At 40.0% G+C, this 13,315-nt stretch overlaps 1 long non-coding RNA gene across 2 annotated transcripts in view; it reads right to left on the bottom strand.

Moving 5' to 3' along the window:
• Window positions 1-292: 292 nt before the first annotated feature.
• LOC116790285 overlaps window positions 293-13,315 on the bottom strand; it is a 121,085-nt gene continuing 108,062 nt past the window's right edge. Inside the window, exons 2-7 of one of the 2 annotated variants that reach the window (XR_004358299.1) lie at window positions 9,783-9,925; window positions 7,511-7,639; window positions 2,872-2,991; window positions 2,018-2,114; window positions 1,674-1,752; window positions 293-1,123 (exon numbers count right to left, since the gene is read on the bottom strand). This is a non-coding gene — a long non-coding RNA (uncharacterized LOC116790285). The remainder of the gene's footprint in view (window positions 1,124-1,673; window positions 1,753-2,017; window positions 2,115-2,871; window positions 2,992-7,510; window positions 7,640-9,782; window positions 9,926-13,315) is intronic. The other variant, XR_004358300.1, reaches the window with a different exon arrangement.

The following is a 13,315-nucleotide window of genomic DNA, read 5'->3' as shown; positions in this document are numbered from 1 at the left end:
TAGCGGGATAGATATGATACGACTTCCAGTTTGGTATGTTTTCTTCTGCATCTTTTCAGTGGTGCATTACACATTCACCACAATTCTTCACCTCAACTGTCACTTTTATGGCAGTGTTTTCCTTTTCCTCCTCTTCAGTCATGAGCATGCTAATCTTTTGTGTCAGAAGCAGCACAACCCCTCCTTTATATGGGCCCCCTCCTGCCTGTGCACCGTCCCGGATTATACAGTTAAAAGAAAAAATCATTTCACCTACAGAAGGTAAAACAATGTAATTTTTGCTGTTGCTGTTTTTATTTAGATTAGCCACTAAAACCATCTTCGAGTGAATAATTAAGCAGCTATTTGTGTCATGGGTTTCAATGCTGAATGTAACCCATTAACCCCACAGGAGCAAGGTCCTTGAATTCTGAGTAATTCTGGGAGTAAACTGTGATGAATCAAGGCTGAGATAAGAGCCAGGCATCTTTAAAAAAATCTGGAGCATGTTCTTGGCACTCAAGGTTTGTTCTGTGTTGCAAGCATTTCTACTCTTTCTTTTTTTTTGTCTTCTCTCTTTCTTTTTTTTTGCCTTCTCTCATTCAACTGACTCCCATGGGAAATGCAAAATGACTTTACTTAGAAAGAGTATTTGCTATAATTCATTCTATTATTTTCTGATTTTATTCCTTCTTCACTCCCCTCCCCCCAAAAAATATTTGTACGTAAAGAGGACCTTACCATTCTTTGAGGCTCATCTGTTCATACTGCTTATTCTGTGCTTGAATTTGTCATAAATCTCACTCTGGTCTCATTTTTTCCCTCAGACAGAGGCTTATTAGCTGTAACTGGTCTTGCACATGCTCCTCTGACATGGATGCAGCTGACATAACATGGTTTGGTAAGCACAATCAGCAGCAATATTCCTGGCACCAATCTGAGTGTGCTGGCCTGTCTTTACCTAGCAGGCTGTGTGGCCAAACTGGTCTGTAAACTAAGAGTGAGCAGCTCTCTCCTACTACATCAGCTGCAGCTGGGAGCAAAGCAATGAATGCTTTTTCACATGAAACAATACATTTTAAGATCTTTTCCAGAAGAGGTACTTGGGAGGCAGAATGACAGCTCCACTTGTAGATGCATAGCTCTGCAAAATAATAATTAGAAAAAGAGTTAGTATCCATTTACAGTCTCCCATCCATGCCTCTGGGCATGCATACCACCCCCTCAGGTAAAAATTCATAAAATCATAGAATGCTTGGAAGAGACCCTCAGGGGTCATCAAAGTCCAACACCCCAAGAGTCACAGCATGTGCCTGAGAGTGTCATCCTGCTTCTTGAACTCTGTCAGGTTTGGTGCTGTGACCACCTCCGTGGGGAGCCTGTTCCAGTACCAAATCACCCTCTGGGTGAAGAACCTTTCCCTAATACCCAAGCTAACACTCCCCTGACACAACTTCAGAGCTTCTTACATGAGTAACGGTGGTGAGAGCAAACCCTTCATTGGGCCTGTTGATTCAGGAAATGCAGACTGTCAGGTTCAGAGGAAGGGCTCTGCCCGGGATTGCTGCTGGTGAGGGCTCACACCACCACTTCATCCAGTGCTCTGCAACGCTGGAAACTTTCGTTCTTGCTGATACACCTTCCCTTTCTCTGTTTGAGACCACAAACTACTTCTCAAATTTAAAACTGCTTACCTACTCTGGTTGGAGAGAAGATGAAAAAATAAGTTGCTTATAATTCTTAACATGAAATTGATGAGCATGCCAGGGAAATCTGGAAGTGAAGTTTAGACATCTTTGAAATATCCAGAAGTATCCTTTTCCCTTTGTCTTTCTCTCTCTTCTCCAATGTCTCATTTTCCCTCTCTGAGGAAGAAACAATAATTTTATTCTGATTAATATACAGAAAGTCTCCTATGACCAAGATGGTCAACTTACAATGAGACATTTTATGAGCCACAGCTTTGCCTTGACTAAATACCTTCTGTGCAGTTCTGGCTTTGCTTTATGGACCTCTAAGAACATACTTAGGGTCTTACTATTTAAGTAGGAGCTGTAGCTGATGCTGGAGAGTGAAGGGGAGTCCTGAAGTAAGTGGAAGAGTATTGGTTTGGGAAAACTGCCCTGGCGTGAAACCTAGAAGAAAACATATCCACAGCAGAAACCAGCTTGCACATCTGTGAGGTGCCTTCTGCTTCTCATAAACAAGAGCTGTAACCCCATTGCCAAAGACTGAAAGAGCCCACGAATAATTGTCTAAAAAAAGGCTACTGTAAGCACCTAAGAGAGACCTGTTGTTTTGCTTGTTCAGGAAACCTTGTTTCAATCTTCTCCACAGAAACAGCAGGATGCCAACAGGCTCTGTCCCTGCCATCCCAGCCCACCCATTCGGGAGGGAGGCTTTCAGTGGACTTCAGCCACCCACGGTGTGGAAACACAGATTAACAGAATCAAAATTCTACCGAAATAAACCACTGGTGTACCCAACCCAAGTTGCTAAGGGTCAGTGGCTGAGATAGCGAAATTTCATGTGCCTGTACACAACTTACAGGTTGGGTCACTCTCAGTGGCCTGTGTGCTTGCATTGAGCCCCTGCTGTCTTTTGCCCTGTTAAGAGCCAGCTCGTTCCCTGAAGTCGTGGAGGCACGTGCTGCTGGCCAAGAAGGACCTTGCCTCAACCTTGGGCCATGATGGCAGGTGTCACACTTCCACCTCTGGTGCTGCCACAGACATTGTGCCCACTGGTGACAGTGGGTGCTTTTACCAAATGCGGATGTTGTGGATGTTACTTGGAATGGAGGGGCAATAAGCTGTGCCTTCACATATGGAAACAAATGATATGTTTTTGAAGGGCTGGAGACTACTAATGAGACCCCCTGTATTTGTACATTACCTGCTGTAGTGACAGGTTCTTATCTGGTCAGGCAGATGTGCGCTTCTCAAGGAGTAAGTAACTGTCTGGGGAGGCACTCTGTGGGCTCGGCATGTACGGGAAACAGCAAACAGAAGAAGGCTGTGGTGTTGGAGAGGAATGATGGCACAGTTGCACAAGTCAGCCTAGTGTCAGAATATTAGAGAATAAACTGCACTACCCCCAACTTTCAGAACTGCAGATAATACGCAGCAATGAAGTTTTATCTGTGCTCAAGTACATATTTTTTTATGCAGCTAAAGCTATGTCACAGATGTTCTTCACTAGAATAGATTTTGACTTTGCTAATCCTGTATTAATCTGCTGGTAAAGCTATAGCTGTGTGATTACCACTGGGCTCCTTGCAGAGAGGAGCTCCTGATTACTGAGGGCACAGTTCCTCCACGTCTCCCTTGGCTGAGCTGCAGCTGGGGTTCAGGCTTCTTGTGCCGGGGGAGCACCCCGCGCAGCCCCCGTTTCTGTTCCCGGTACGGTGCTCTGCCAGGAGAGGGAGCTAGGACTCTGGGATTCAGGGGCCTTTGATGTTTGTTCACAAATCATGAAGGTGTTAACAGCTGTCCAACACTAACCTAGGCTTTGCTGTGTGGCTGGGTGGATATTCAGGGCGCTCATGATTTTCTATGGAGGCCACCTACTGCAGAGGAGTTCAACTCCTGTCGGAACATGGAGGACTCTCATGCTCTGAGCTGTGTTTTGAAGCTCTCAGTCACTTTTTCTGACTGCTTTCCCAGGTGAATTCCAATGGGATATCGGACTTGGTGAAAATGAAACAAAGCCTACAGATTCTGGAATCATGCTGTAGGTTCAAAGCCACTGCTGGAGTGGAGAAGGCAACCAATGAGTGCATAACAAGGCAACAGCTGGGAGGAGGGAAAATTTTTGGTTAAGGCTACCATGTGGCAAACAGATGTCAGACAACATTTCTTTTAACCTAGAAACACATCACCCTTCTTCCTCCTACAGTATATGTGTTTCATTTTGAACAAGTAACTGGCAGCTGGAGAAGGTTATTAGAAAATTCTCCGTCTATGTTCCAGCACTTGCAATAGCAGCAGAATTACCTGTTTCCTATTCTGCCCAAGCTTTATGTCTCCTTTCATAGATATTGTTGGCCTCAAGCCAAGTTTTGCTTAAGTTATGTATCAGAAGGGGAATAAGTGGAGCTTCAAGCTTGTTTTAAGTGTAGGAAAGGGAGTTTAAACAAAGCTGGCAGAGATACTGACACAAGTATTATCTAGGTTCTGGATGTGGTTGGGCCTGCTGGGTAAGAAAACAGGAAATAAGTGGGAAAACAACTCTTAAAAATTCGAAAACCAGCCAATTCTACAGGGCTTCACTCTGTGTTCATGAGTCTGTAAGTGCTGATAAAAGAGCATGCATGATATGAAAGTGCCGTGTCATTATCACTCTTATTGCTGTTTCAGTTTTCTTTGAGTGACGGAGTCTGGCAAGGGAAGGAGAATAATCCTGTTTCTTCTTTGACTAATGAAATGTGGTCACTGACCAATCTACCCTCTTTTCCCTGAAGGCAGTGAATAGGGCGTTATGCTTCCCTCATGTTTCCTACCTGATTTGAAAGTAAGAACAGATTGATTTGTTTGTTACAATTTTGGAGGTTAGAAGAAGAGCTTCTCCAACAGAGCTGGGCTCTGTGAGCCAGAAAGGGGCCAAGCTAGAGAAAATATTGTTGAATAATAACACAGTGTGAGCAGCCACTGGAAATAGTAAATAGTGAGGGAGGCTCCTTCCTAAGAAATGCATTTTATTGGTCTGTATGAGTCAGAAAAATCCCGTGATCTGTTGCCCTCATCATACGTTAGGGTTACCCTGTGGTCCAAGGAGTTGGCTTTGCTTGCTGGCTACTGGGAGGCACCAGCAGGCACTGCAGAGCACAGGGAAAGAAGCTGCTCCCAGAAGCATGGCAAGTGGCCATCGGGGGCCAGGAGGTGTTTGGTAGCCAGGTCCTCAAGTTTGTGGTTCTTATCATTCCTATCTTTGCAAAGGCTCTAACTGATAAAGATGAATGGTGTGGAGTTTCGAATGCAGGAGCTGTGGTTGTGACTTCCTATCCCTGCACTGGCCAACAAGTTATTATAAAAATAAATACCTCAGTGGCAGCAGCAGCATCCCCAAGGGCCTATTTACTTCCACTGGCACGAACTAATTCCTGCAGAGGAGCTCAAGCCAAATCCTGCAGAGACCAGCGGGAATCTCTCCAGGCTCTTGCAAAGGCAGTTTGCACACTGGAGAAAATGTTGGAGCTTGGACATATTTATTGCCATGTCTGTTAAAACATGTTGTCAGTTAACACCTTTTCTAACACAACATATATTTCCTAAAGCTGAAGCAAAGTGAGCTTTTTTACCTCCTTTTATTTTTCAAGTAGTTATTCAGATTTATTTCTGAAGTTGCACAACACACTAAATGCTGGTTCATGAAGTGGCCAGGGATCAATTATTACCTTTTCATGCGCAAACCAATCTTAAGGCATCTATCAATCTCTTATAGTCCTATCTACAGAAGATATGCCCAATTTCAGAAAACTGAAAACATATAAAGGAAGCTAAGGCAGGGCAACGTTCACTTCCTTTGGCTTGCCCTCTGGATGTTTGACGAGTGAGTTTATTATCCAGAGGAAGAATGAACAAGCCAATACACCTTTTTCAAGGTTTGTAGGTGCCTTAATGTAACTTGCTCATTTAATTTGGATCTATGTACCTCATGAGAAGGACAGAAGATTTTCATTTTCAAGGCCTTATTTAGCCATAAAACATGTATCACATTAGCTAAGAGCAGGTCTATGAATTTCATTTTATTTGGTGACAGGAGAAATAGTGATGTATATATCACCCTTTCAGTAGCTGGTATTAAAAGGTGCATGTTTCATGGAGAAACAATGTATTCCATGTCATAACATCTTTCATGAAATAAAATTCAGGGCATTTGTAGCATACGTATATGAAAAGTACCAGTTCACACTTATTTTAAGAGTATGAGGGCAATATAAGCCCCTCTTGTGACTGGAGCTGGTCACACCTGAAAAATTAGGATGGATTTTGCTGGCTCCAATGAAATCAGTAGGAGATTTTCTATGGCCTCGATGGGGCCAAAAATTCTCCTAGATTTTGTACTATTATAGGTATTGTACAATTTAGCCACCAAGGTCATTAAAATGCTATAATCCCTTGTGTGATACATGACGGGGTAAAAGCACTTACAAAGGTATTGCTTTCTAAACTGGTGTAATTATGGTAGTAATTCCCAAAGAAGAAGTATTGCAAATGCATTTCCAGTTCCAATTTCTCATTTTTTTTTGTCAGTGTTCATTACGGTAGTGATATGCTTGTGTCTAAATCTTGTTGATGTCCTTCCAGAGGGCACTAAAAACCCTAAAGTAAGTAAAGAAAAATTTAGTTGGTGATTCTGACTGGCTGCTGAATTGCTGCCTTTTGAGCCATGTCCCTCAGCTCATAATCTATAATGTTTGCTCTTATATTACACAGACTACTTGCTCTTTGTTTATATTAATCCACTTACAGTTTGTCTCCCTTAAAGAGAATTAGGTAAAAAAAGGAAACTGCACCAAACGTGGATTCTTTGGGGCTAACAAGCCTGGGACAGCTGTCAACATTGAGTCGTATTTTCAGTCCTTGGGAAATTTGCATCTGGGGCAAACCTGCCCTGTGGGGCAGTGGGGCGCTGCTTTTGGTGGGGCTCTGGTGACAGTGCCTGGGGTTCAGGCACCAAAACTCAGGGCAGAGGGTCTACCCCTCCTGGCAGTGCAGAGGGCAGGGTCCTGGTAGCTTCTTAAGGTACCAAAGAAACATACTGAGTCATGAGCCCCCCTTTTCCAGTTTTAAGAAGGGATTGACATACTGGTCTCTGAATTATGGCAACAGAGAATTCAAGCTGACATAAACACCACAGTTCTTGCAAGGATTGAGAAGAAGGCTTGACTGTTTCCTGATGGTGATCCTGTCAACAGTGATGAGGTAAATAAAATAATGTTCTTTTTAGGACAAACGAGAAACCTCATCTTATGGTCAACTTATTTTTAACCTTGAAGTTTCACCATATTCCTGGACAGCCAGGGATGGGGCACAGAAATGCTAGAGGCTCTGGTATTTTGTTTTTCCCAGGACTTGAAATTAGCCTCCTGTGCTCTATACATGGGTATACATGCATTTCCATCTTGTCTGAAGATGTCTAGCACCTGTATTGCTCTTTGATACGTAAAGCCACCTTCTTTCCACTGCTTAACTAAGATCTCAGATGTTATTTGAACAAAGAAGTGCTGTTATTTAGGCAAGAAAACCAGGAAAAAGCCCAGGGTATTTATTCTTTTCCTTTGAGTGTGTCAGTTCTTTGACTAATGATGACAGGATTTCTGTTCCTGTTGAGTTGCTACCTCCTTCACAGGTGCTACCGAATAAATACATCAGTTTGGGAGACGGTTTCTTACAACTGCCTGGCAAATTGCAGTGACACAGTCAAATCATTTCTCATATGTTTTTATCAAATAGATACCAGAGTAAAGACTAAATGAAAAATAGCTACTTTGATCAGATACAAGATCAAAGATCAAAAGAACAGTACTTACTTGGGTTAGATTCGAAATGGTCACTTGGGTTCACCGTGATTTTATATCTCCTCATTAGCCCCCAGAACTACCCAGTCACCAATATAACACATTACAACAAGGGTGGTGTCTTCTAAGCTAGAAGGAAACCTGCAAATAATAACATTTTGATTAAATACATCCTCTGAAAGCTGGTGGTGTCTCAAATAGATTACCAGTTTGGATTTTCAGAAACCATGCAAATCAGCGTTTCTTAAATATGAAAAACACACAACATTGACATCTCATGATTTCATACACTCTTTTCTAGTAAATAGACCCAGAAATTTGTATTTTTTTTAACAGAATTTTGTTGATGTTTTCTGTATGTGTATAGTACGCAAACAGTGTAGTATAACCATGTTTACAGCTGTGTTGAAAGTCAACAGTTAATTGTTGGAGAGTGGATATAACATTGAGCTGAGATCCAAAGAGCTGTCATCATGCTCTAGAAGAGATAACAGTAATCTGTCTGTGACAGATCCAGTTTCTCCACAGTTTTTGGATTTATTTATGGATTTATTTTTTTTTTCTTTTTGACTTGTGGTCTTTTGGCTGGTACTGCCAAGAAGCCACCACATTCTAGAGGCCAAGATCTCCAATATTTATGCAGAAGACGTTGCAGCCCCTTGGTAAATGTGGCAGTTTGTACCAAGGGGTAGGAGGCAACTCAGGGCCTAGCCACACAACAAAAATTTAGCAGCTAATGATAGCCATGTGGGTGAAGAGTGCATAAGTCAAGCCCTTTAACTAAGACTTTATGGAACAGAGGACTGCAGTGTGTTTTACTGGTATAAAAGGGCTCAAATCTCACAACTGGTGGCTTTGCTTGCTATAATAACAATTATACTAAAATTACTGCCTGATACATTAAATCATTTTTTCATGATAAATAACCTGACCAGGTCTATGAGAAGGACATAAAACTTGATAGAACAATATAATCTACTGGGACAGCAAAAAGTCTCTGTGATTACTCATGTATCTACATGGGAAACAAGAAAGTAGGAAAATGTAGTACTTCAAGCATATTCTAAAAGAATCATTGTGCAAAAAAATTCTCTCAATACAGAAATCAAAAGGTTTATAACAGGAGAGGCAGTGCCTGCTCTGCAGTGACAGCTTCATGTTTATTTATTCTAGAAAAAAAAAATAAAAAGGAGATACTGAAGTAAAGACAAGATAGCTTTATTCCCAGATCAAATAAAGAAACAGAGAGTGTGTTCTCAACAAAGTGATTACTTTAGGGGGAACTAATACAATGAATGTTATTAAATTAAACAACTTTTTAATAGGATTTTAGTGTAAGTAATATTTCCGTCAGAAAAAGTGATGCAAGAAAAAAACGTTTTTTATACAGGTATTCCTTAATAAACATATTCTTGTAAAAACGTCTTCTGTCTAGTATACTTCCTCTGCAGCAAATTATCACTTTGCTTAACAGCTCTGAGAAACATGAATGTCAGGAGCAAAGATGACTATTGTCCTTTCACTAACTGACTGAAATGTTTCCGTTTAAATTAGCTTTTAGCTGCTAGTATACATAGAGCTAAGGTAAATGGCTGCTCAGTGCAGACAGCTGGGACAAATCTGCAGCTGGATAGGAGCTGTCTTCAGTGCAGATCTCAACAACTTGCATGTCTCCCTACCATCGTGTGGGAAGCCTTAGGATTAAACCCTTGCAGTGCTGGGCACAAGCTGCAGCTAAGTTAAATTTTTAAAGAAGCCATACTTTCTCAGTACATTCACACATATTAGCACTGGCAATCAGAGCTAAGAAATGTTGACATATGGCATCTTTTCCTGTTCTGAAATGGACATCCGTATATCAGCACAGTTGAAGACCTACAGCTACATTTTATTATCTGAGCATCTGAGAGGTCTCAAGGGGTAATTACGTATAAAATGACTAAAATATCTTGCCTCAGGTACAGGGTTCTGGAAAGCCATGCCTTCTCTAAGGGTCATGAGAGTGAGATGAAAAAGCCCTACTGCATCATCTTGTATTGTTCCCTCCAGTGCCTTTGCTAGTAATTTATCAAATCTGTATTTATCTTAGCATTTATATATGGCTCCCATTGCACCACTTTGCAATATTCAGTGCCTTTATTCTCACAAGGGCCCTATCTGGTATATTCTGCATCACATGTGATGCAGTCTTGAAGAGAAGGATCACAGCAACAGAAAATGACAGGAATGTAGTCCCTTTTACTTATTTGCTACCTCAATCTCTAAACTGTGGTTTAATACTCACTTCTAGAGCTTCCACCTCTCATGTGGGAAATATGAAATGAGTAGGAGAGAAGGAGGAAACAGTTGGTTTGGAGACATGAGGGGCTCAGAGTTGTCCTCTATTTTCTGCTACTTTCTTTCAAAACATTCAGGATTTTCCAGGAACTAAAGAATTTACAGAACATATCACTGCAATTATTTGGTCAAGATCTATACCTTTTCTCGTTCGGGAGGTTTGACTGCAAAATGAACATGTGCTTTTTGTGCTGAATTATAATTTTCTTTTCTTAAGGCGCTTGCTGAAGTAAGACCTGCATGTTCTAACCCTAATTTTTAAAAAAATTATTTTAATTTCTCAATAAAAATCCAAAAAAACCCCCAACAAAATCCCACCAGAAACCAACCAAACAAAAAAACCACAACAGAAAACCCTAAACAAACAAACAAACAGAAAATCCATCCCCTAACCCCTTTATTTCTCTTTGTATTGGGCAGTTTTTAAACCTTTTAATCCTTGCTATGACCAAACATTACTAACCCCAAGTGCTGAAATGCCATCTTCAGTGGCCATATGTAAAGGTACTAGAGATCTCTTTTCCAACCCAACTCTTCTCTGGGACAAGTGATTTTGAATCTCTGTGTTTGCCAAAATACAGGATAACCCCGGAGAGAGGCTATTTGGGTTGGGTGCAGAACCAAGGGCAAATTGCTGGGCAAGCCAGTGTCTGCCTGTTTTCTTTATAACTCTTCCCATGAGGGAAGCACAGCACATTCTGATGGCTATTGATGCTCATTCTGAATTTGCAGAGTCACGGATGGACAGAGCTGAGTGTCACATTGAAAAAGAGGGCTCTAGAACTCTACTGCTCTAAGAGACTCTAAATGGTAAAAGCACTATCCAAGAATAATGGAGGATATATTTGGTACAGAAAATATATTTCTGGTGGGCCTAGGCTCACTTAATCATTAACCTTAGAATTGCCCAGGTTTTTGTTACCAAAGCACTCTCTCATTAGTTGCAGCAAGTACAGGAAATGGCAGAACCTACTGTCAGAAACCACCCACTCTGACTTGAGTGGCTTATCAGTCACTTGTACAAGCTATCAGCCAAGTACAATGGGATAATAAAACAGATTATGAGAAAGTCTGCTAGGACTCTTTCAAAAACTTAGAAAGTTACCTACAAATATGGAAAAGGAGGTGCAGGCACTGGCACTTTCATGTCTAACCCTCAAACAGCCATTCTTTCCCTGTTGATTTGATAGTAATACAAGTTTTGAACAATACATTGAAAAGATAGTGATCTTGAGGACTTGTTACAGGCATTTTCTCCTAATGCAGGCTGGAGGCTGGAGGCTTTGGCTACAGGCTAATTGTTGATTCTTGTTTACCCTCTGGGCACTTTTCACAGTTCTGGCAGTAGAAAATAGCCTTGAAGTGTTCGTAAAATATGGAATACATTTGCATTGTAGCAAATGAGAAACGAGCCCCAAAGTCTTTAATACTGACGTTGGTATGAATGTAAATTTAATAGACCTGCAGTTTTTCCTTAACAGCCTCCATACTTTCTCTTTGTGAGTCACAAGAGAAAACAATCATTGGATAGAAAACATTTTTACCTTAGAACCATGCAAAGAGGTATTATCATTCTATGGGAAGTAAAAGCATAAGTTCAGTGTTATTTTCCATTTATTTTTTATTTTACTTTTTACACATAACAATATAAGCCTTCCCATTACTCCTGTTATTAACATACGGAAATGTTCAACAATGAAATTGGCTCCAGTGATGCGTCTCTCTGACTTGTTTTAAACCAAGGATGTTAATGCCAAGACTGCCAAGCTCTATTGTGCTTTCACTTATGAATGCATAATGAAAATTTCTAGGGATACTGAACTGCCTCTGACTACGTATTTTGAGATGAGATGAGATGAGATGAGGAGGACAAGTGTTGATCTGACTTAAACGGTCCACTCTGCAGACTTTGTATTAAGGGGTTTGCAATGCACATAAATGTTTTTATTATAAATAAATGCACCAAAATATATTGAAAAAATCTCTAATACTATATATCCATTTCACATCTTGCATCTTATTTGAACTCGAATTTAATCATGGTAAGTGAAACTGGATAAAACACTTCTCACTAGCTTTGTAGTTTCAGATAGATTATATAATTTACTTTGCTGGAATTTTCTCACAGACAAACTTGAAGGAAATAAACCTGCTAAAAAATATAGATTGCAAAATAGTCAGTGTAAGTTTCTTCATGCTAGATAAAGAATGAACCCTTATTGGTCTTAAGAGCAGGTCTTTTCCAGTCTGATTTCCAAAGTCCATTCATAAATCTAGACAAATAATCATAAAAATAAATAAAAAATTGTATTTAAAGTTTGTGAAATTCCTGTTTTTAAAACATGCAAGTAGTTTAGCCTTGTCACTACTTCAAGATGCTTGAAAGCTGAGCTATAAAGGAAACTAGGTACCCAATCTGCAATGGAAATATATAAGATGATGAAATGTATTTAATTGGCTCCAGTAAATCATAACATTAATGCTCGTGCATGATACTTCACCTTAGCACCAGATTAAATAAAACCCATCTGAAGTTGAAAAACACGTGCTCTAAACCCTCCAAGTTCGAAAATAGAGCTGTGCAAGCCATTTACTGTGAGAACTGTAAGCATACTAAGCACATTTGACATTTGGTTTCAGTACAGATGAAATATGGATGAAATAATCTTAAAAATTTTAGTCTTTAGAATTTCATGTAGTATTCAGAGGACTAATGGACCTTTATAGATTAGCATGTTTGCTGCAGTTTTGAAAAGGCGTTGAAGAGAACGTCTATTTTCTGGGATGAAGAAACAAAGCCAATTTCACAAAACCCTTTTATCACAACATCAATCCAGCAGAAAACACAAATATCACACAGAGAAATAATTAAAAAGCATATGAGCTGTGAATACTACCAACTTAAAAAAATTGCAAAGACTCAGTAACTTTATTAGATACATCTATTTTGTCTGAATTTTCTACCTGGAACTCCTATTTTTCCTTTGAAATCACCTATCAAGAAAACAAACTGAAATGATAAAACAGGTCCTCATTTGTTTAAAACCCTTTGCAGGTTCCTCAGGAAGTTTTTTATTCTGTTCTGCTTTTTTTTTCTCCTGAGCATGAATACAATTTAATTAGCCAAAATTTTGGATGCAATAGAAGCTTCTGTCACATGGAATGGAAAGGAAAAAAAACTTTAACCCAGAGTGTCTGTGTTACTTAATGTTTGGTCAGGATATTGTTCCTAAAGTTCACCAACATGAAAATGAAACCATCTTTCTGGGAACTTCAAAGTATGAGCAATAAAGGAGTTTCATACAATTTTCCAATTGCCTTTTGAAGGACAAGAAAAGAGTGTTCACTTATTTCTGACATTAACTGTCTCTTCAAAAGCACAGAAGACATTTTTTCAAGCAAGTGTTGCACATAAAACTCTGAAAAAGACAATTAATTTGTCAACCTAAGAATGTAGCAAAGAAAGAGATATTAAAATAT

The sequence above is a fragment of the Chiroxiphia lanceolata genome, chromosome 8, assembly GCF_009829145.1.
Source record: "Chiroxiphia lanceolata isolate bChiLan1 chromosome 8, bChiLan1.pri, whole genome shotgun sequence".
Taxonomy (NCBI): Eukaryota; Metazoa; Chordata; class Aves; order Passeriformes; family Pipridae; genus Chiroxiphia; species Chiroxiphia lanceolata.
This window is presented reverse-complemented; position numbering and strand designations above follow the sequence as displayed.